General features: G+C 43.1%; 1 protein-coding gene and 1 long non-coding RNA gene across 3 annotated transcripts in view; both read right to left on the bottom strand.

Moving 5' to 3' along the window:
* The window catches only part of MSRA (methionine sulfoxide reductase A), a 407,844-nt gene that overhangs the window by 79,810 nt on the left and 303,206 nt on the right, over window positions 1-24,828 (bottom strand). The gene's annotated exons all lie outside the window — the stretch shown is intronic.
* On the bottom strand, window positions 5,511-14,597 carry LOC121101886. Its single transcript, XR_005833931.1, has 3 exons — window positions 13,966-14,597; window positions 7,654-7,749; window positions 5,511-5,764 (listed from the first exon to the last, which is right to left on the bottom strand). It is a non-coding gene; the product is annotated as an uncharacterized LOC121101886 (long non-coding RNA).

Below are 24,828 nucleotides of genomic sequence, written 5' to 3' on the forward strand. Positions count from 1 at the left end.
AATAAGAGTCAGGTCCTGCGCTAGGCAGAGCATGGAGGGAATTTACAAAGGCAACTAAGGCAAGGCATCCCTATCTTCAAGATGTTAGAGGGAGGGAGAGACTCATGTTCAAGGTACATTACCAAGGGCATGGGTGCAGATGTGCAAAAGAGCAGGACGCCATGTGGTTGCAGAGGAGAACGCAATGCCAAAGGGAGTTAGGGTGGCATCACAGAAGAGCTGGGGTTTTAATTACATCTTGAAGACTGCAAAGAAATGGAGAGGGGGGTAACGATATTCTAGGCAGAGGGAACAGTAGGTATAAAGGCACATGATGATGAAAACTAGGAGAATGGAGAGGAGCATCGGAGATCAGAGATACATTTGATTGCGTCAGAAGCACACATTGTGCATGTTATTAAAACCATTTGAAATGGCTGCCTTGCACCTTATGACAGCAAAGGTGAATCTGCTGACAGTGTAACTGTTGATGCTACCAAAAGCGATTTCTAAATATAAACTTGAGCAATTCAAACATGAATGTATTCCATTTTATTTGTAATTGTTTTAATTTGTGATTATCATGTATAATCTGCATTATCTAATCATGTTTTAAAACTAATAGAGGTATTGCATATGATTATTCAGATTTCACAGGCATTCTTTTCATTCCATTTTCTTAGACTGGCATTTTACAAGGTGCTGTCATTCTCTTCATCAGATGCAAAAATCCAAGAACCAAAATACCAAGTTGGCAAGCTTTTTCCAGATAGTGCTAGCCACAGAGCAGCCATTTCTATGCTGGTCTCTGAGACTCATTACATATGTCTCTTCTTCAGCAAGTCTTCTCTCCCCTAATACATCTCAGATCGCAGCTACCTGCTGGTCCCAAATTCTGCCCCTTTCCACTACAACATATGACTGCAAAGTGTTAATGAGTTAGGAAATCAATATTTTAGATGCCTCGGTAGTGTGAACTGAACTTCTACTAAAGAGAAGCCAATTATCTCAGGATATAAGTTGGGAAACAGGCATTTGGCCCTGCTGCTGGTAGAGACCTCAAAAAAAGAAATCTCCTGGGGAGAGGGCCCTAGCACTTACTCAAATACAAAGCAATTTATTAGCGCTACAAAAGGAAGGACTAAGTAAATGCTGATAGTTCAGAGACAATTATTCTGATACTCTGCCTATATGACCCCGTGATTTACAAGCAAACTCTCAACTGCAAGTTTAAATTAATCGATCCCAAATCAATCTAAAGATGAGCCCGTTTTATGTGAGGGTTATTCTAGATGTGCTACTAGCTGCATCATTCACTCATTCAACAAATACTTATTTTGCATTTACTCCACACGCAAGGCAAAGACCCTCTAGGCTGGTTGTTTCGAAGAGCTTAGTCCAGAAACAGAGAGAAGACAGCTGCTTTGATAACTATGATACAGGCAGTATATAACTGCCACTGGAATGATACAAGGGAATGTTTAGTCATTCATTTACACTGGAGTGATGGTAAGGCAGCATAGAGGAGGGAAGGAAAGGCATGTGCTAGAAATGATAATTAGGACAATTTGATCAGAAGGTCAGGTACGTGTCAAAGTGTAGCGAGCACTAAGTTGGACATAATCATGTGAGATCATATTGTACAGACCAGGCTATGAAGTCTGAGGCCAGAGGCAAGTTTTCCACAGGACTGAAGCATGACCCAAATGGAACTTGGGAACAATGTGGAGGATGGATGAGAGAGGGTGAGACTGGAACCCAGTGACTAGGCAGTAGGTTGACCTAACAGTCCAAGCCAGAACAAGGGTTGAAGAGGGAATGAAAAGACATGGACAGAAATGGAAGAGATAAAGATGAAGGAGACTTAATGATGACTAACTATAGGGGACAAGAGAGAATGTTCTGGGAGAATGGTGGGACTTTAAAAAATGGGGGCATCCCAAAGAGGAATTGGCTTGTGGGAAAGATCAAGAGTTTCACTGTAGATGTGTTAATTTTGAGATGCAAATGGAATATCCAATGGAAAATACCCATAATGCAGTGGGAAAAGTGGACCAGACGGTAGAAAGTAGGGGATAAATTGGGCTGTATTAGATAGTCATCCATCCTTTGTTTAATTAACATTTATTTACTATAACTGGGTACCAGACACTGTGCTAGGGACTGGAGATACAGTGATGAACAAGACAAAATCCCTGCCTGAAAAGAGTTTCTGAACTGAAGGAGGAAACAAATCAGTATCAATTAAAATAAAAGGGGATAAGTGTTATGATAAAAATGCAGGTGCTATGAAAACACATTGGAGGGGGGCTTAAGCCAGAATCATGGGGTCAAGAAAGGGGGTGTGTGAGAAAGGAGAACAAGGAACAGCAGACTAGCACCATCGGTTGGGAGAATGATGAGAGACTGAATACACAGATGGACAATAACCAGAAAATCTATAAAAAGAGAACTCTGATCCACAACCTGCAGCAAGCAGCCCAGGCAGTCAAAATACTATTTATAGTAACCAGCCCCAGAAGCCCAAAAACAACCCCCAGAATAACTGTCCCCAGACAGCCAGGACTTGGTTAGTGACTGACCCCTCCCCTGTAGTTGGACCCCTTTTCCAAACTAGGACCAACCAGAAAAAGCCAAATATATCCCCCTAACTAATCAGAAGATATCCCACTTCTGGTTAGCCCACCTGCAACTAACTGCTCCATGCCTATAGCCTCTAATCAGGGCACACCTGAAGCCATCCCTTTCTTCCACTATAAAGCTCTTCTACTCACACTTGCCTTTGAGTCTCTGCCAAATGCAAGTGATAATGGCTGACTCCTTTGTTATAGTAAGTGCTGAATGCATAGCTGTTGCTCATTCACACTTGGTGCTCTTTGTTTATTTCCACTACAGCAAGTGACTATGTAGGGCTGAAGTGCACTGGATGTATGTGGGGGTGGAGGGTCAGCAGAATGGGAAGGGAGTTTGGGCTTTTTCTCTTAAGCAGTGAGGGGAATCAGCAGCCATATTAGGAATGACTTTTAAGCCAGGAGAAGGAATATGTAGTTTATACTGAGTGTAAAGTCATCCATGCAGAGGTGAGAACTGATACTGAATCTTTAGTTCCATCTTTTCAGGACTAGTTTTCAGAGAATGTAAAAGGGAATCAGTGGGGACAAGACCCCATTTACTGAGGCAATGACTCAAAGTCACTCCATCTTTGTGTACCATTTAAGAACTAAGGGGGTCCATGGATGCCCTGCTACTCTTAGGGGACTTTGCAAATTTGGAACGCTAAATAAAAGGTGACACATGAGCTCACCTACACACACATGTAACCCAAACACAACTCAGCGAACCAAGCAAATAAAACACAAGACAGGAGAAGATGGCTGAACTGTGACTCTAAATCAGAGTAGGCTGTTGAATGGTTAGAGTACATAAAAACTTGAGTTAGCTAAGACACCTCCATTTTGAACAAAGGCTACAACCAAATGATGGATTGGACCTTTTAGTCCCTTCCTATGATGTTTAACATTATACAAACACACCCTGATTTGCCATACTTCTTTAGAGTGAACTTAAAACACAAGAAATGGAAACCTGAATACAGTGCTTATTCTATTTATGCTATATTTTAATAAATATGATTATAATCTCATTACAAGACTTTTTATCACAAGATTTTCTGAAAATGTTTATCAGAATTCTCTATAAATATTTGTAACAAATTGCATTTGTATAGCTCTTTACCACTTTTCAGATTCTTCTGAGCACATCTGATTTCCACATTGAATGAGAGATGGAAAAGTGTGTGTGTATGTGTGTGTGTGTATGTTGTTTATGTATGTGTGTTGATAGACAGGCTCTTGGATCACATGGTCCAATACCTTCCCTTCACACCTGAGGAAAATGGAGCCTGTTATCATTCATATACTTAGAGACTGGACATTAAAAAACATATTTCTTGACTCTTAGATGGTCCTCTATGCATTTGTAGTAACCTAATACACATCTTACTGACCTTGAAGACTGAGGCTAAGGTGGGGGGGAGTAGACTGTTACACAAACAGCTTCAATGAATCATGCCTACTGATATTCACACTCTTGTGCAGTCCCCTCCCACATCAACATTGGGCTTGAACATGTGACTTGTTTTAGCCAATAGAACATCAGCAAAGTCAGTAGACGTTCCATAAGCACCAGCACACTGCGATTCAGTATGCACCACCTTGTGGGGCAGCCCAACCTGGGCTAACCTCCCTGAAAAGGAAAGATTATGTGAGGAGAAAGAGGTTCAGACTTCCCAGCTGCCACAACTGAGCCCAGTTTCCAGGTGACCCATCAATTAAATGTAATCACATTAATGAGCCCTGGCAAAGTCAAGAGAATCATGAGAAATAGAAAATCATTTTTGTTTTAAATTACTAAGTTTTAGGGGTAGGTTGTTATACAGCAATAGATAACCAATACACTAAGAAAAAAGAAATTGGTCCATGGTGGTCATTCACAGGCCCAAGAGTGGTATTCAAAGTCCAACACCTCACACAGAATTGGAGAATGTCTTGGTAAACAGAGCTATCCTGGACTTGGAAATTTGAGATTCCACGTTCTAGATTCACTCAAAATCTCTTAGCTCATCCAACCCCTTAACAATCTTTGATTCTCATCTTATGCAACAGACTTCTGCCCTCAAAGCCAATGGGTATGCCTGTGGCGGGGGGGGGGGGGAGGAACCACCACCGCTCTCTAGACCAACATCAGAGGTGACCCCTGCTGAGACATCTTTGTACAGATGGAGTGAAGGGCAACCAGAGAGACAAAGGCACTTGCCTCGATCACACAGCTGTCGGTACAAGGGACAGGATGAGAACCCAGGGCTGCTCACTCCAAAGCCAATATCTTTTGGGTGATGCATGCTACTTCTGTAGCAAGAGGAGAAGCATCCCTAGGCTTACAGGTGGTGATCACATGTCAGTTCCAGGCATGATGCTGCTATTTGGGACTATAGAGCATTCTGTCTTCAAAGACCTTTAGGTGAGCAACTGAGCCACAAGAGATGTCTCCCAGAGAGACAGTTAGCAAGACAGTATGAATTTATTTTTTCATTCTGGATACCCACATATGTCTGAACAGGGCCTGTAGATTATCTCATTTGTCTGGATACATAAAACTAGTTATTTATCAGACATTATTTAAAAATCTCTGGGGGTTTTTTTGTTGTCGTTTATTTGCTAGTGAAGTCTTCAAATTCATATATACTGTTTAAAATGACGTTCAAATTTTTGCAGCAGAAATCTGTTGGCTTGTATGTCAGGGCCACCAGGGACCACCCCTTACCCTCCAACAACAGCCTAGGAACAAAGCGTTACATTTACATTTGTCAAAAAGGAGAACCGGGTCACCTACCATCACTAAGCTCTCCCCTGAACTGATTAGTAGACAATTAAAAGTGGTTTGGGAATGCAATTTGCAAATGGATAGTGCTACAGCAGCACACATTCCACTTGGGGGGGGGGGAGAAACAGGAAAACAAAGGCTGCAAACAATTTGTAATCATCATAAATCATGCTTCAGTTTATTCAGCTGTAATAATACTATTCGTTGGCTCATTATGAGGTTTCATACCACCTTGAAAACACTGATCATGCCTGCATGACGTACAGCATGGACTGTTGGGTCTGACATGCAAACCAATTATATCCGATTTTAGTTCTGCCTTCAGCCTGTTGGGAAGGCAGAGAGATGCGGCATTCACCAGGAAGCGTGGAATCTCCTTGCTTTGCTCAGTGGCTGAAGAAGCCTGAATGTTGTCAGAAAGAGAAACAATTGAGACGAGGAGATTGGGGGAAAGCTGGTAGCAATTCCTAGGAGTGGAAACTGCTATAATATTATAAATGTCCATCTCCAAGAGTGGAGAGCTAAAGGAATTAAAATTGATTATCAAGTCAGAGAGTTCTATCAGAGTGGAATTATGGTTAATATTTACTGGATGCTTATGCAAGAGGCCAGTCCCTTTCCATACATTATCCCATGTCATTTTCCCAGCAAGCCAATGGCGTATTTGTATTATCCACATTTTATATAAGAGGATGTTGAGGGCAGAGAAGTTAAGAACCTTGCCTAAGGTCACACAGCATAGCTGGGACTAGAACCCATTTATCTTTTACTTGAGACTGTATCCTACGCCACTAAACTAAACTAAGACTTACGGCAAGCAGAGTGGTCAGAAGCTCTAAGTTATAAAATCAGTTCGGCAACTGGGCTCTGAGGCCTTCTCTCATATCCTTTTCCAGCTGTATCGGTGAGTGAGTCAATGATCTCTGCTTTGATTTCTGTGCTTCTCTGTGAGACAGATTCACACGGCAAGGTATAAGCTCAAGATTAACAGCTCAGTGTGGCTTGGACATCCCTGAGGGTCTCCTAGATATTTTCCAAGGTCCACAAGGTCAAAACTCTTTTCATGATAATACTAAGGTATGTTTCCTTCTTTCCTTCTCATTTTCTCTTGAGTATAGGTGGAATTTTCCAGAAGCTACATGAAGTGTGATAACACCATCACTCTGATGGCCAATGGAATGTGTGTCCTTATGCTTTAAAAATCTCAGTTTTAACTTCTAATACAGTCAATATCCATAGGTAAAACCCTCAAAAACAGAAGTTTGTTGGGGTCCTCGATAATTTTTAAGAGTTTAAAGAGATCCTGAAGCCAAAAGTCGGAGAACCACTGCTCGAGATCATGTCTGTAAGGCCAATCAAAACAGAACAGTCTGAAATCTCAAACACTGGTAAAGAGAACTTAAGAACAAAAAGACCCATTTTGCTCTTGCACAGCTGATTACTTACAAGCCATTTTTAATTCCTCAAATTGAGCAGATCCAGCTGACTCACACAGCACAGGAAAGGGATGAGTGGGCAAGAAGGCTGTTTGACGAGGACCCCGTGGGTTAACTCTTCCCTAAAAATCCTTAACCAGGGCTGAAGAGCCCACCACCCAGGGGCACAGCTTATGTCAGGGGAGAAGATGTACTGATGGAAAACTGTATTATAAACATATCTCCGTTGGCAACTGTCCTGATCATGCCCTCCTCGTCCATAGGGGAGGGTCAATACCGAGCCCTTTGCTGATGCAACTGCAGACTTCAGTGTAAACCAAATACGTTGTGCTAGGGCCGAAAGGGCAAGAAGAGGGGGGAAACCAACCAACATTGATCACTCACTCCTGAAAATTGGGAGCTTGGTACTTATTATCTCATTTGTTTTACACAATAAACTTCTGAGGTACATATGATTAGATCCATTTTGGAGATAGGAAACAGAAGCTGAGCGGTCAAATTAGTTATCTAGGCTCACCTAAGACAAAGTCCTAAGACTAAGGACAGCCAAGACTGAGGACTCATCCACTAGGCTGACATTCCCAAACCTAGCTGTGCATCAAAATCGTTTGGAGAATTTCCAGTTTTTCACATTTCCTGGCCTTACCCCGAAGATCCTAATTCAGTAGGTCTGGGTGAGGCTCCATCAGCCGCAGAACCCTACCAGCTGTCGACTGCTAGCTTGATGAGCTGGCTAAGTGATTTCACATTTGAAAGTGTTTTCCACACCAGCACTACCGGTTGGCTTTCTTTTCAGGGCCTTTTCTCCCCCTCAAAGAAACAGTATTTTTATTACATAATGAGCATCGTTCTTTACCTGAGGCTAATTGGAGATGAAGCCCACAGAGAAGCTGATGCAGAATGCTCTTCCAAGTTCTAAGCAACGATGCACACACATTTCTAGATCCTCTCCCTGCAAAATGCAGGTACTTGGTAAATAACTTTGAGTTAAGGACAAATGTGATCATAGATAATCCTCATAACTCTGTTAAGTGTTCCAAATGTGACAGCTCACAGGTTTTCCGCAGTAAATAGAATTGGGATATAAATGCTTTTCAGTTGCCAAAATCAGGTTCAACAACCCAGGGGTATTGACCTGGAGAAGGCTGGGCACTTGGAGTCTGCTAGAAAGAACGAAGAATTGCACAGAGCCCCACTGGGAATGGGCAGTTGTGGCTGCGTGGTCTCTGGTAGCCATATACTCCCCTTTGTGGTCTCTTCCCCAGTCCGGAACGGCACTCATATTCTCATATCACACAGACAGGTAATGGCCATGTTGACAGCTGCTATCACCCTAAGAGTAGACCAGCCAGCCAACGTGGCAGCCTCTGAAATCCTTCTGAAGCTGGAGTAAGGGAGGGCAGAGGCTTGGGTGGGACAGGGGCTGAGGAGACACAAGAGAGGAGGCCACAAGAGTCCCTGTGTTTCCTCTCTCAAATTGCCCAACAACCTTCAGTGAAAACCCCATTGCTTTATAGGGGGGGACAAAAAACAAAACAAAACTGACAGCAGGGAACAGGGTAGGTGCTGAATTCATTTTCCTTGTGGACTTTACATGTTGATTTCTGAACAAAGCCAATTTAAAACTGGTCAATATAAGCCCGGAATCATAAACTATGGCAATCTGTGATACAAATTCAACTCTGATGGAAAGAGTTGCCTTTTCAAGAGAAGTTATTTAGCCAGGAAAGTTACAGAAAAGAGCCCGCCTCCACACTCGAAGAAAGGGATGGTAATAAGAATTTTACAGAGTCCAACTGAAACACAGCTCCTCAGTGAGGGTCCGTGAGTTAAGGTTTTATGGTAAATTTGGGGGCCATTCGTGAGAAAAGGCAGATAAACTACATTTTCATAGATAAGACACCCTCAACAATACCTCTCCAGTCAGGTCATCTCACTTCCCAAGAACAAGGTAATAACCGAAATTCTATGAAACAATGGAAGAGGATAAAATGTCGGATCTTTCCTCAGCTAGAAAATGCAGTTTGGCAAGGACTGGACACTGCGCTATCTTTTGCTCCCAGCAACCCCAATTTAGCTAATGCCATTTGTGCAGCATTTTCCAGATTACAACCCTCTTCACACTTACAATCTCCTTCAATCCTCAACCCCCACAACATGAGCAAGCAGGGCCAGATCACGCGCTCGGCTTTGCAGATTAGGACATTATTTTTAAAAAAACGGTATGAGTGGTTGAAGCTCCACCAAAAAAAAAAAAAAAAAAGTCACCCAAGGGTGTTAGAAACTTTCAGGACAAACACAGTGCTTGTCAGATCATTTTTGTCTGTGTGACCTTTTTCCAGTGTTCAGTCAATCCTAAAATACTGAGTTTGTTGTTTGTTTGTTTGTTTGTTTTTTTCCTACCAGAGCACGATTATTCCCGGCCACCTTTCACTTGCTGCTGGGACTTCTATATCCAGGCCTACCCTTCTAGGCTGTTTTCCACACACAATGTCCATACAATGGCTGATCCCCCACACATCCTGTTTGCCTTTCCCTTCTACCTAAGGACACTTTTTTCTTCTGCCGCCCTGCCCTTCGAGGATCCCTTTGGTTCATTTCTCTTATCTTTTATCGCCTCCTCTAACTGCTGACTTCCCAGGCTACCGAATGTACCTCTCTACTTTCAAGTCTCAGTCTTGCATCAGAAACACAAAACCCTGCTGTCATAACAAAGGATGTGTGCATTTTTTACGACCACTTTACAAACTGATTTAGCAGAAAGACGGGCACTTTGCTGCATACTAATAATGCTTTAGCAACATTTTCCTATCACAAGGGCTTGGTTGTTAAACTCTACGGATTCCTCAAACCATACAACAGCCTTTGTGCAAATATGTATAAAAATAATGTATTAGTGTTTCATTCAACTGTCTTTGGCACAGTGATAGCCCCAAAACCAGGTTACTTTTTTCTCACACAATTATTTTCCTTTTCTAGTAAATCTTGCTGTTTGGTAATAAAGTATTTATATTGATAAATGTGCTTCTGCATTTGTAAAGTAATCCTGTGGCACAAGGGTCTGGTGCTTTCCTTAAGGACATGAAGATGTCTAAATAAAACAAACATTACATCTGCATTTGGAGGGTTTTGTCCATTGCATTCATTGCCTGGTAAGGGACGTGATATTCTATAAAACATACAAAGAAGATGTAAAAAGGTATAAAAAGTTTATAGTTTAGATCAAAGACAAATGTTGTCATTTCACTTCCTGGTATACAGTAGGTGCCTGATAAATCCTTCTTGAGAAAATATCAAGCTCTAACCCCACTCCATATTCCCTTACTACCGTTCTGTTCTACAATCTGAGAGCCAGCGAGGAAATTAAGTCATTTTATACAACCCCTAATCCACAGTGTTGTGGCTAAATAACATTGAACTAAATGATTTAGAGGACTTTTTCCAGGTGGATGAATCTATAATTTACAGATAAGAAAATGGAGAAAAAAGAAAACCTTGCCATTTTTTCAATGTAAAGTAGGCAGTAGGAGTATTGGTGGCTAATGGTCTATTCCTATGTGTCTCTAGTAAATCCAGGTCATAGAACATGGAGATTTCTTACCAATTCAGGGAGTTCACACTGATTCATTTCCAGGTGTTTAAATAGACATCAGGAACTTCTCCGGATTTTACCTATTCAGTTTTCTCTATGGAAAACTCATTGTTAAAATCCATTTCTCACTATATTTTTCTTATAGCCTCATCAGTACTGATCAAGGACAATAATAGGAGGATTAGCAATGAACAGTGAGGGTAAATGGAAAGTATAAGAGGAAGAACAGTTGCTTGTAAGTTTCTTAAGTCAAGATAGACTCCCTATTGCTTCACTCTATAGACTTCATCCTATCTTTGAGGGTGAAATATTGCTTATGGTAACTTCACCACTCAGGTTTTAATAAAAGCATCGTTTGAGATGTGATGTGAAATAATTTAGCATTCTTTTTGCCACAAAGGTATATTCTTTTGCATGCTTGCTGAGGTCCTATCTCGAGGTAAGCAAAGGCTCTTTACTTTGCTTAAATTCCCCTAAGAGGATGCTATATCCCATGTTTGCGGGAAGCAAGGAAGAAACTCGGTCACAGCTTGCCAATAGGTTTAATAAGCTCTTGCTACATTAGGATACTAGATTTGAGAGTAAACTTAGTTCAGGGACTCCCTGCCTCAGCTCCAAACAGATCTAACATTTGTTAACGTTGCTAGCTCTGATAAGCATATGGATAGAAAAGACTAGTGTGCGAATCACTGACAGGTGTGTCAGTCCTGGTTTTGCCAAGATACAGAAGCAATCACTCTCATAGAATCACACAAAGAGACCTAACACTTTTTTCTATTCCTTAGCCTTTTCGAAGATTTAGGACTAAGTCCTCAAACTTCTAGATTCGGGACAAAAGGAAGGAGCAATGGTGGCAGAGAGGTAGACATCAATAGTACAGACCGTCTTTGTCAGGATTTTGTGGTACGCTTCTTCTTGATAATGCCCGAACCATCCCCAAATAAATAAGTGACCAAAATTAGACTGAGAGAGGGAAGTAGAAGGAACAAGAATTTTTAAATTTGTCTCCCTGGCTCTGGCACAAATGCTCTCCCTCCCTGTCCTCAGCTAAGAGCCTTCTGCTCAGTGAAAGTACACTGTAGACAGTGCTTTCAGGCGGACTATAACCACAAGCAACAAAGAAGGAAGGAGGGACAACAAAGTTTCCTCAAGCCCTTAGCCTTTGATCTTGACAAATTAAACACTAACGACACATTCTTATGAAATGTAAAATAGACATGATAAAACAGGAGTAGAAATGGGAGGAACGACCTGATCATAGCCCAACTTCCCTATGTATGAATCTGTGGGGGCCTTAAATGTCCAGGAGTCTACTGTGGGCATGGGACAGGAAGGAAAAAGCATGCACAGTTTGCAAGCAAAAAAGTGTAGTACGAATCCTGAGCTCGCCCGTTTACAGGTTGTGTGACCTTGGGAGCTATGAGCTTTCGTGTCCTGTAAAGCAGGGATTTGGAAAAACCACCTCACAGGCTCACTGGGAGGCACAGATGAGAGAACGTTCACAAAAGTTCCTTCACCACCCTCCACTATGCTGACTGGTGCTGTCAGTGCTGATGCTGGGGGGCAAGGTCACCGGCCACAGTCAAATCCCGACTAGTGCCCGGCTCTGGAGGCTGAAGACCCCGGGTGTGGCTGAAGCACAGGTACCCCCATCGCTTATCAGTGGGGACCTCAAACCCTGAGGGAGGCAGCCGGGATTCAGCCACGGAGGCCTTCACGGCTGCACTTCTCTATGCCTGTCTGATTGGCCAGGTGCAAGATCAGGCATGGGGAACGCTGGTTCACTTGGTCTTCACTTATGTATGTAGGACATGAGTAACCAGCTCGGAGGCCAGAGGGTGATCCCAGTTGCACCGGTAAATTCACAAGTGAATCCAACAAGAAGAAAATGATTTTAGAAACAATCAGCTTCAGGTGTACCTTTCGAAATGGGAAGCTGTCCTTTTTTTCGTTTTAGAGTGACACGGTAATGGTCAAGGAAGTGGAATCGGATAGAGGCTTTGTTCTGACATCCTGACTTGGGCTCAGGCCCTCTCACTAGGAGGACGGCTGGGAGTAGAAGGGGTCATTCTACCAAATTTCAAATCCAAACGGAGAGAGGAAAAGAGAGCTCAGAGGAGTTCAAGGTGAAGGAAACAGCAGCCCACTTTTCCTCACGTGCTCTGCTTTTGTCCTTCACACACTTCACACTTGAGGGAGAAACTAATGACATTGACCTTGGGTCCCCCATTCCACCTGGCAGTGTACACAGCTGTGGCAGGCGGTCCCTGCGGGCCCCTGCCCACTGCAGCATGCACGGTTAATGTGGCCAAGCCAGCAGCTGACTGAAAACAGTGGCAGGCAGGCACTAGGCACACGACCCCTGACACTGCGGGCCTTTTTTTTCCTCCTCTCAGCTAGCAGCCAATGGGTGGGCTCGCTCCACCGGCTGCCATGGCAACGAGAAGACTGCTCTGCAGTGCCCAGAACAGATGTCACATGAGCCAAGATGAATGTGGTGGGGGTGGGGAGCATGTGGTGGGGGTGGAGGGGGATGGGGGAGGCATTTGGAGTTAAATGGTCCCACCAGAGGGAGTGAGGCAGATTTTGAAGTAAGTGCAAAGCTGTAACATCTATTTCCTTTCTCTTCCCTGTCCTTTAAGTTCTAAACACACATGCACAAACACGAATGTCCTTTTATCTCCGCTACTGAGGTGCTTGCGGCTCTCTGGCTTTCATGGCAAACATGAAAGCTCTGATTTCTGGAAGTCTTAAATGAACATTGCCTTCGCTGCAGAAATGCAAGCAGGCATTCTGCAGCCATTTAGGAACAGGCTGGGAAGCTCTGTGGAGATGAATCGGGGAAACTCAGAAACACTCGGAGCTGAGACACAACCTGCAGGAATTTTAAAGGCAAACGCACCACCTCTGGAGGCACATCACAAACCCCGTTTCACTCTTGGTACCACTAAAATGTAAGGGCTCCTACTATCCTCCCCGCACGGGTAGTTTCTCTGATCTTACTGCTCCTAAGGCCATTTCATATAGACTAAACCAGGGCGAGGTTTGCCAATCTACCTGCATGAGCAACAAAGGCTCTTTTGTTGTCTCTAAAATAGGTCCTATCCCGGATAAAATACTGTATTTAAAATGTTTCCACTGCCTTCCCCTTCTCTGCCACTGAAATTAACCAGTAGAGTGTGGGCATGGGACAGCATGGAATGAACGTATATAGTCCTTGGTAAGATAGGAGGTGATATTAGTGGCACGCAAACACAAGGCAGGCCTTTTTTTCCTCCCTGCCTGCAGCCAATGGGCAGGAACCTAATCTTGTTCCTGTTCTCAGACCACATGAATCAGAGAGACATAAGGGACAAGGTCTGGTCTTAACCCGATAGATGAAATGCACTGAATGCATCAGAGGTTGGGGAAATGTGGCTTAGAATGATTGCGTGCTTGTGCTTAAGGCCCCCCAACAAACATTCACAGGGTGTCTGCTTTGGCAAAGGGCCACATGGAGAGTTGCAAACGAGGCAAGGCAAAGAAAGGAAGCTCCCACTTACAATCAAGAATGAAAACAAACGTGGAAACTCTTACCATGGGGAAGACGCAGGAAGTGTGGCAAGCAAAGCACCATGTGAATGTGGAGGAAGGCAGGCTCTGAGGAGTGTCCTGGGGCATGGGGAAATGAGACAGCCTAGTGTGTGACAGACACTTGACATATACACCATATCACAGGATGCCCGCATCACCCTAAGAAGTCGCCACTGTCATCCCGACAGAGCAGGAAACCCCACGCTCAGGGAGGATAGGAGTCAAAGGTCATACCACAAGCAAGAGGAGAACTGCTGGAGGTCCGTGTTATCCTCCGGCCTCCACGGGGTTCTGCTCCATCACCCGAGGAGCAGAAGCGACGCACTGCTGCAAAGAATGCAGCCACGTACGGAGGCGCCGTTTCCTGGTCTTCGCAACAGCGCCCCTGAAGTCCTGGGCTTCAACCTCGCGCTGCGTTTTCCCTACTACATATTAAACAGGAACTATTAGAATTTAAAAGGTTCATCCGGATATACCCTGAAGCCATCCCGTGTAACACAAGGGGTATGGATGTCACGCTGTGGGAGCCACTGCGTCCTCCCACGCTGGCCATGAAAGATGAGTAGGAGCGCGGCCCGTGGAGAATGTGAATTCGTTCAACGGTCACCCTATGTTGGTCAGCGTTACTTTGCCGTATACCTCCACTGACATGAAAATGTCTTCTCGGGCCTCACAAGCATGCTTTCTTCTCATTATTCTGGCTAGTAAGTGGCATCCTAGGGTTCTTGCGGTGCACTGGAATGAAGAGCAGTGACGTGAATGAAAGGCTGCCGGCCCAGCAATGGGCATTGCTCCTGGAAGCTGCCTCTGCAGGCCCCGCTTCACCCCAGGGCTGCACTTCCCCACCTCTGCAGTGATGGACCACAACCACCAGAGGGCAGTAACACAAACCAGATTTTTTTTTCTTTTGGATCCAAATGTGGATGCACCCAGTTTAATAATATGTAAAGCCCATTATTACAAGCTTTTCCTCTCCCCACCCCCTATTAATGAACAAATGCCCAGGGGTAATGCAGATATTTCTAAATACAGTGCAGGAAAGGGCAATCTGTACTCATACACAGGGAGTCTAACACACAGTGATAAGTGGAAATGAAAATAAACACCCAGATGCAACTAAACCATTAAGGCTAAAGATTTAGCTGTCTATAGGGCTGCATACATGGAAATACAGATGCCTGCCTTCCAGAAATGGGCATTTTTAAACCATTTATTTCATGAGTTCTTATTAAGAGTTCATAATAATACCTGTAATGATGACTACAAAGCTACAAGAGGGTCTAAGATGAATTTCATTTTTACTGCTGGGCATACAAAGGGGGATTTTACTCTCTGACTAAGGTAAGTGAATGAATTATTCAGGGTCTTTCCATGGACATTTAAAACCTGTAACTCCACACTTTAAAGAGCACAGATTTAAAAAGAAGAGCAACAACAACTAGCTAATCCCCAAACCATAAAATATCCGCTGACATTTCCCCACATCTATTCAGGGTCCCTCGATGCAGAGGAATGATTTTTGCTGTTTGTGACAGCAGAATTCTGTAGAATCTTGTAGTGTGGTTACTGGTTTTAACCTCACAGCATAGAGGGTACAATAGACCGACTGAGTCGGGATACTTTTACCCAAGCATAACCTACCCATTTCTTGATAAACAAAGACACGGAAATAACCATGACATGTTCTCAAGTCCTGACAGAAAGGAAGATTCCCTGATCCTGTATTTTCACAATGGCTTGAAATTTGAGGGCCTTTGGAAAAGCAAGATGGAGTCACGGCAAACAGCCTTGTCTCCGGAGTCACCCCATGAAACCCTGATATTTGTAAAATGCTTGACAGATTATTGAATATCCCCACACAACGTGTGAGCAAAGCATATGGAATCCAGAGTCAAATGCCTCTAACTGTAAACGTAATATCAGGTCACCTTGGGAATATGAATGAAGACCCCTGAGCTTCAATTCCTTCCTAAGGCAGGTAGGAGAACAGATCCTGAACTATCTCCCTGTGTAAGGACGAGGGTCACCTGTGTAATATGGCACAAAGCACTGAAAACTTAAGATTTATAAAGAGTTTTGTTCTTATTTTCCCCATTTTATGAACAAGGAACTAGAGCTGTAAAGACTTCTCCAAGGTCATGGTCGGTAAAGGTAAAGCAGGGCCACGGCCAGGAGTTCTCATCCAAAGTTGTGGTTCTTCCCACCCCTCCATGGTGACTTTGTCAGCACTGACCTTTGTTTCTCACAGTTCTAGGGCTGGGAAGTCCCAGGGGGAGGTGCCAGTAGAGTGGGTTTTATTGTGAGGACTACTCTCATGACTTAAAGACAGCTATCCTCTCACTGTGTGCTCACATGACTTCTTTGCGTGCATGGAGACAGAGCTCTCTGGTGTCTCTTCTTAAAAGGACACTAATCCCATCATGGGGGCTCCACCTTAGACCTCATCTAACCCTAATTACCTCTCAGAGCCCCATCTCCAAATTCTATCACCCTGGAAGGTTAGCGCTTCAACAATATAAATTCTGGGGAGTACAAAGATTCAGCCCATAACAAGGGGGTAACAGTGGGCTTCTTTATCCTGCTCCATATTTTCAGTCCAAGACAACAAATATTTGCTGATTATCTGCTAGGTGCCAAGCACAGTACCAGGCCTCAGGGGAAACAAGGACGACTGGGAGCACTCAAAGAGTTTAATGTCAGGACAGTTGCTATGGAATGTTCTCCAAGAAAGAGCATTTATGACATGTGAGCTTTTGTGACTGTGTATCGCATAGCTGATGACAACAAACTTCATGAGATCCTTCTTCAGATAGCTGTGTTTGAAACAATTATAATGAGAGTCTGGCAACTAATCAGTACATAATTAATATTTGATAAGGTAATTAATGTATTAATTTCCTGAGGAAGATGGGGGTCGAAGGAAGGAAGGACATTTTCAAATTTTCAGCCTATGGATGCTTACAAGGAAACACAAAGGATCTGTACCTCCTGGTAGGGAATTTTCAGATTCAGTTATGGGACGATGATTATAGCATAGCTGGATATTTACTGAGTATGTTTAATTTCTCTCAGTTGAGTTGGTATAATTAAAACTGCTTTCTGAGTTAGAAAACTGAAAGGGCTCAGCTTCAATGAATGTATATTTGCTGGGGCTCCTGGGTGGCTCAGTCAGTTAAGCATCCAACTCTTCATTTCAGCTCAGGTCATGATCTCGGGGTTGTGAGATCAACTTCTGCGCTGGGTTCTGTGCTCAGCATGGAGTCTGCGTGAGATTCTCTCTCTCCCTCCGCCCTCTTGTACAAGCTCGCTCTCTCTAGTAGTATGTATGTATGCTAGTATGTATGTATTAATGTATTTATATAAACCGTCTAGAAGAAAGGGTATTTTACATATATGTAAAGTCTCATTTAATTCTTACAATAAACCTTTGAGCAAATTTTGTTAGATAATTTAAAATGACAACCAGAGAAGTCAAGGACTCATAAGTGGTAAGTGACTAAGAGAGTACTAGAAGATTCTTGCCAACCATTCAAACATTATTTTGATTACACACACACACACACACAATTTTCTCCTCCAATCATCCCCCAGATCTAGCCTCTAGGTTTTTTTTTCCTCTTGTTATTTTTGGAATGCTCTTTATTCTGGTAAGTAGTATAGGGGTGAAGTTGGGTCTTTTTCAAGGGTATATATGTTTGAAAGGGGAAAAGCTTATGCAAATTTCTACTTCCCTTCAAAAGTAAACAAGGATCTTAAGGAAAAGGAGATCAAATCTCATCTGCTCTGGGGAATTAAATGTGTTCTGTGTTTAGCCCTGGGATCCAAAGAACCCACAAGGGTACCCACTCAATGAGCATGGCCTGCCTCTTCTGAGCAGCCCAGAAGAGAAGTGCTCCCAGTTTCAGTCCCCCATTTGAGGCTGGACATGTGACAGTGGTAGTCTGGAAACCAGATCTGGAGACTGTGGAAGGCTAGATAATAGTGCCCCCAGAATTTCAATGTCTGATCCCTAGAACATGTGAAGGTTATTTTATGTGGCAAAGACTTTGCAGATATGATTAAATTAAGGATCTTGGGACAGGAAGATTATGTTGGAGGATCAGGTGGGCCCTAAATGCAATCACATGTGCCCTTATAAGAGAGAGGCAGAGGGCGTTTAGACACACAGAAGAGGAGAAGACAATGTTAGCATCGAGGCAGAAAATGGAGTGATGTGGCCACATGCCAAGGAATGTCGGCAATGCCTAGAGGAGTAGAGTCAAGAAAGGGATTCTCCCCTAGAGCTTCTGGAGGGAACATAGCCCAGCTGAATCCTTGATTTGGGCCCAATGAAATTGATTTTGGACTTCTAGCCTCCAGAAATATGAGAAGACGAATTTCTGTTGTTTTGAGCCACCAAGTTTGTGGTCATTAGCTGCAGTAGCCATTTGTAACTAAGAGAAGGACAAAAAGTCAGAGATGTGGCAAATGAGAAAAAGGGAGACAGTTTCATGTACTAAGCACTGACTTAATCTTACCAAAATGGTGTTTTATGCTTGTGATATTTAGCAATTTCTTCTGTCAAGAAAGTTTACAAGATAGGCTTTGGGGTCCAAACACTACAGTTAACTCAATAATTATTTCCTCCCTGTATGTAACACAGACTAGACAAAGCAGCAATTCCTCCAACCTCCAAAATTGGTCTCTTTGTGGCAACAGTGAGTCTGCATAAGAATTACCTTTGAAATACAAAGAAAAATAAAACCATTTGTTATGATGTTCACTGCACAGCTGTACAATTTTCTGAGTGATTGTGGTTCTTACTCTGAGTCCCCAGACCTCTAGAAGTTCTTGAACTTTATTAGAAGGTTTGGAGCTCTGAGCAAGAATTATATGTTAATTCTTATTATACCATAATAATTAGGCCGTCTGACTAGAAGATGTCTTATGGGAAGACGGCAAAATGACTGTTTGGAACCTTGTAGGCCATGCTAAGGAGTTGGGATTTCATTCTAAGTACAGTGGGAAGCCATGAATGAGTCTGATGCAGGACAAGGACACAACTGGAATTAGATTTAGGATGTCGCTCCGGCTGCCCTGTGTGGGCGGATGGTAGTGGAGAGGTGCGCAGCCCTGTGGCCTAGGAACAGGTAACGGTAGCCTGGACTATGACAGTGAGCATGAAAATGAGAGAGAAGTAAGCACAGTGGAGACATACCGGAAAAGCAGAATCTGGGTTAATCTGATTAACCCAAAGGGAAGAGTCAGGGAAAGGGTGAATCAGTGATGACTCCCAGGGATCTTGCTTAAATAAGTTAAAGATGATAGTTGGGAAGGCCAAAAATGGGGGGGGGGGATCTGTGTGGCTTGCTTATGGGGGGGGAGTGAAAATAAAGCCTCCAGTTTAGGAAATATTATGCTGACAAGTAAGGGGGATTAACAAGTAGGCAGCAGAATACGGGGATCTGGAGCCTTAGAGAGTAGTTCCGGATCAGAGATTCTGAGTGTTCGCAGTGTAAAGATGATGGCATTTAAACTACACTAGAAAAAAGAAGCAAAAACTTAATTAGTAGCACAGGTATATAGGTTATTTGGAAATGAAATCTGCTCTCTCTCCCTCTCTCTTTCTCTCTCTCTCTCTCACACACACACACACACACAGACACACACGCACACACACTGAGCAGCCAAGCCACAACTTACCAGAGCTTAACTGGAGGGCATGGGGAGTCTGCTTCTAGCTGCAATCTAAGTGCTTTGGGAAGATAATTAAATAAGCAAAACTGAACAAAATTCTAGAATGAATTCAAAATTTGGGGAAGAAAATTAAAAAATCAAAGCTGAAGCAATTCTAAAAAATGCTGTCATAATCCAGTCGTATACTGTTTTTAATCTTTCACTTTGGGTACTTTTCTTTAAAATGACACTATATAGAGTATAGATGACAGATTACAGACTGCTAGATAATTGAAATTTAAGGTAAAATACAGTAAATACTTGGAGATTATAGCAATGTTGGAGATACAGATGAATGGATGGGTGGGCGGACGAGTGGATGGATGGATGAACAAACAGATGGGAAGACTGATAGACACAGATTTAAAAACACTATTTTATATTTGACACACGGTGGATAATTTAGCATTCACCCAAAAAGGTTATCCAGAGGAAATGTGTTTGTTCATGAAGTTTCAAGGAGTTGGGAAGGAGATAGGTCATGTGATCAGGAGAACTATCTTCACACTTAGCAAGTATCAAATTTCAAGAAAGAAAATCTATCAGTAATCAAAAGATTTGATTCCTAAATGAAGAAGAGTTGCATTTTTAGGATGTAAGAATCGCATCTGAACACCCACCTCCCCTGTCAGAGGCCACGATTCAGTTTAGAGTATTAGAAAATATCATGACAGGTTCACTTGGGAGGTAAACTGTCTACATTTGATAATCCAAAGGCAATTAATAATACATTAGATTCTCTCTTCCAATTAAAACCAGAAGCAAATAATTCCATCATGAAACTGAGGGAAAAAATATGAAAATGCAGGGAAGAAAAGATTACAGAGTCTTCGTCCAAAGTCAAGAACATGCCCACATGTTGTGCAAAGTCTCCAGTGCACCAAAGGCATGATGCAACTGTCATATTCTGTGAACAGAATCCAGCACTTCCAAGGTCAATGAACCCAGTATGAAGTTTAATTTTCACTACGATCTTCTTCTATAAGGTTCTCCGGCCTCCTTTAATCTGAATGAAAATTAGCAAAGTTCTTCAGCCATTTTTCCTTTCCTGGGGTTGTTGGTGAGCCTGGTATCTACAACCCAGCCAACTTTGCAGAAAACCACAGTTTAGATGGAAAATCACTTTGGGTTTCTGGCTCATCAGCAGTACTGCACATCTAATTAGCTCAACAATTGGTCCCTGTGATAAAATCAGCTAATTTTATGTTCAAATGGCTGCTCCGTGGTAAGCAATACTGTCACTCTCAACTCCAAGTATAAAGAAGTTGCTGAAGAAGCTGGTTACTAGGGGGTCACTGGGGGCAAACTAGTGAAGACTATTAAATTAGTAACCTAAGTCAATGTTATAGTTAGTGCATAGGGGTCCCACCGGGGCCAAGATGAATTCCCAGAATGTAACGACAGGGCCGGAAATGCCAACTCTTAAAGGGGAAATTAGTGTATATAAAATGCATGGAATGAAGCATCTGTAGAATCTCCCACTCTTAGAAATAAACCTACTTGCTTGTGATAAGATGATGAGTCCTCGACCTTAATCTAGTATTGTTAAGAAATGACTCTCCCTGGATTAAAGACCTCTGTGGTTTCAGGAATTTGTGCAAGGCTACCCTAGGTAGAAAACCTAGGAAAGTCCATTCCAGGAGTCACCTCTTCACCTTCCTCCTCTCCTCTACTCACCTGTTAAGGCAACTGGTGATATCTGAGATTCTCTCCCTACTTTGTGACATCTATTAGAAACATTATTAAGGGGTGTGTGTGTGTGTGTTTTAAGGTAAATGCAAAAGCACAGATCAATTTGTTTATGGTGTAAAAGCTAATTATATCACCTCTCATAGGCACTGCAAATTGTTGATTTTTCTTGGTGTGTATATTATCAATTATACCAATTGAACGGGCGGTTAGAAATTTATACAACTTTCAAAACAAGAAACACATGAATGCATACAATTTTATATAAAGACACAGAGATACATACATACCTCTATCTAAACATATCCATTTTATCTATACATGTATCTAGATAAATATAGGCAGAGAGACATAAATGATTTCCTTTATATAAGGTGCTTAAAGTAGTCATTAGCATGTCGTAAGCACTCAGATGGTTCTGGCGCTGCTGTTCTATCATCAACATCATTATTACATGGCTACATATATGCTATATATAAATATATAACTACACATGTAATGGTATATAACTATCTGATTACAGCAGGATACCTGCTGAAAAACAAACTTGTCTTTTTCTTTCTCTGCTCTAGGAGGGGTGCCAGAAAGTCACTAAATCATGGTAGATCATCCTTGAGGCATTGTAGTCAGTCAGCTGCCTGGATGGATGGGGCGGAGCGGGTCAAAGACCCTTTGTAGATGGTTCCATGAGCCACCTCTTGTGCACCAGCTTAGATCTTCTCAGCCTCACCTTTCTCTCCTCCAGCCTCTGCTGCAGTGCTCAGCTCTGTATGGACTCTCGTTAGCTTTATGCAGCTGCAACCCCACAGTGAATCACTTCACACCCGTGCCATGTGCCTCCTGCCTGCTGCTGCAGGGACAGTCTCCCAAGTCCACACAGGTGCCACCCAGAAGCGCAGAGTGAACACACGGGGAATGGCATCCATTAGACATGCGCTTCCCTTCTTCTCCCAGAATGACTGGTCATTTCAGAAGGAGCAAACCACCCATCACTGATAGCACAGACCAACGTATATTTGTTCTCCCTCTTTTCTTTTCCATGCCCCCTGCCCCTGCCTCCTCCCTCCATGGCACCCCACTCCCAACTTAAGCCCTCACACACAAGCCTTTGCCATAGACTCTGCTTTCCATGGGACCTGGATTAAGATAAAAATGACAGTGGTCATCCCCGTGCAGGGGAGCAATTAGTCCTACTGCTCACCAGAAGGTGAAAAAAGGTGGCACTTTAGGGGCGCCTGGGTAGTGCAGTCGTTAAAGCGTCTGCCTTTGGCTCAGGGCATGATCCTGGCATTCCGGGATCGAGTCCCACATCAGGCTTCTCCGCTGGGAGCCTGCTTCTTCCTCTCCCACTCCCCCTGCTGTGTTCCCTTTCTCACTGGCTGTCTGTCACATAAATAAATAAAATCTTAAAAAAAAAAAAAAAAAGGTGGCACTTTGTTCTTTGATTTCCGAAAAGGCAAACGACTTGCCTCTCATGGTATAGATCTGAAAAGGGGGAAAGGAGACAATAGTCCCTGGTGCTCAAGGTGGGACAGAAGGATGAATCCTGCCCCAGGGTTCCTGGGCAAAGACTGTATCAGGAATGGAAGACCCCTCTGCCCTTGAATAAGCTCAGCCAAGACTCCCCCAGCTCCTTCCAGGGGCGACTGAAAGGAAAACTACTTGACCCTCAAGCTGAGTTTCTCCAGAAAAGAAAACAGGGGAGGAGTTCTGGTGGAGCACCTCTGATGGCCATGAGGACTGTGCTCTCTGGTGCCTGCATGCTATTTCGATAAGCCAATACAAGAGCAGAAGGCTTGGAATCTTGAGTTTCTCAGCCAGGAAGCCAGACTAACATGCCCCGTGCCCTCTGCAACATGGGGACACACACCCCTTACGGACTGCTGTGCTATCTAGTCAGGTAGCTTCAAGCCACATGTAGCTATTTAAATAGACAATTAAATTAATTAAAATAAACAAAACACTTAGCCACTCGGTTGCATTAGCCACATTCAATGTTCAATGGCCAGGAAGTGGCCAGTGGCTACTATATTGGAAAGGGCAGAAGAGACCACTGCCATCATGGCAGAAAGTTGTATTGGGGGTGCTGCTCTGGAGTCAGGACTCTGAGTTTTAGTCAGTTAGCCCGGAGACCAGCACCGGACTTACCACTCACCTATCAGGGGAATGGAGGGCCGCTTTCATTTGTGTGAAATAAAAGAAACACGAGAGTATTTGTTCTCTGAGTTGGTAATAAAGCACTCATATGTGGTTAGGTTAACAGCAATGGATATTTGGATGCTGGGCGCACAGGAGACCCCAGTCTTTAAGGAAGAAAAGAAATATACGTATGTATGTATTTAATCCCCACGTTCCGAGGTACGAAACACCCAAAAAGTATTTGGTTAGAACAACTATCTAGTGTATAAGATTAACGTTACCCAAATCTATAAAAATAATGGAGAAATTATTAAAACAGTTAATTACATTTAATATCTAAATTTTAATTCCTATGTGTATCAGTTATCTAAATCAACATGGGTTCCACTCAACGTGAGCGGTAAGAAACCACACTGGGATAGAAGCCCAAAAGTTAGGTTAGCCTCTTCATCATCAGATGGAAGGCACTGACCTTTTGAACTTAAAATCCTCGTTGTGAACACCAGAATGTCATCTCATTCGGCGATGTTCTAGAGAGATATTAATATCCTCCTCCAATCTCTTAGCATAACTGTTGGTACCTTAAGAGCCTGGATCATCACACTAGGTAATTTACATATAGCATTAATCACATGTCATTTTCAGTATTATTCATTACTCACATTGCCTTTATAATTAAATAGAGTGAGATTAAACCAAAGAGAAGTAATTTTAAGTTCTTGCTTGGGGCTGATGCTCTGCGGAGCCTGGCGCAGCGTCTTGCCTGGCGTAGGCATCTTCCTACCCACCTCTCAAATGTTGGTGTTCCACAGGTCCTGAGCCTTTTCTTCTCATCTCTTATCGTTTTTCCCAAGTGACTATATCAGCAACTAGGGCTTCATTTACCAAATATAACTCCCAATAATAAGGGCTACCATTTGTGGAGCACTATGTGCTCGGCCCTGTCCCTTACAAGCATTACCGAGTCAACAGTCACAGCAGCCCTGCCTGCAAGGAAGAAACAGGCGTGTCTCCTCCTAACAATCATCTAGATGCTCAGGTCATAGGTCCCTTAAACCCCACATTTCCAGACTTGACTTCACCACAAATCTGCTCAGTTCCTCCATATCTTCATACAAAATATCGCAAGCCAGAAACCCACAAATCACCCTGGACTCCTCCCTCTCCTTTTTTGTCCACTTCCAATAAGTTCCAAGTTCTATTACTTTTACCTCCTAAATATCCCTTCATTCCACGCAGACTGGCAGCACCCTGCATAAGGCTCCTGTCATTTCTTACCCAGAGTCCTGCATCAGCTGGCCAACTCATCTCCCTGAATCTGGT

This window comes from Ursus maritimus, unplaced genomic scaffold (genome assembly GCF_017311325.1).
Source record: "Ursus maritimus isolate PB19 unplaced genomic scaffold, ASM1731132v1 scaffold_11, whole genome shotgun sequence".
Lineage (NCBI taxonomy): Eukaryota > Metazoa > Chordata > Mammalia > Carnivora > Ursidae > Ursus > Ursus maritimus.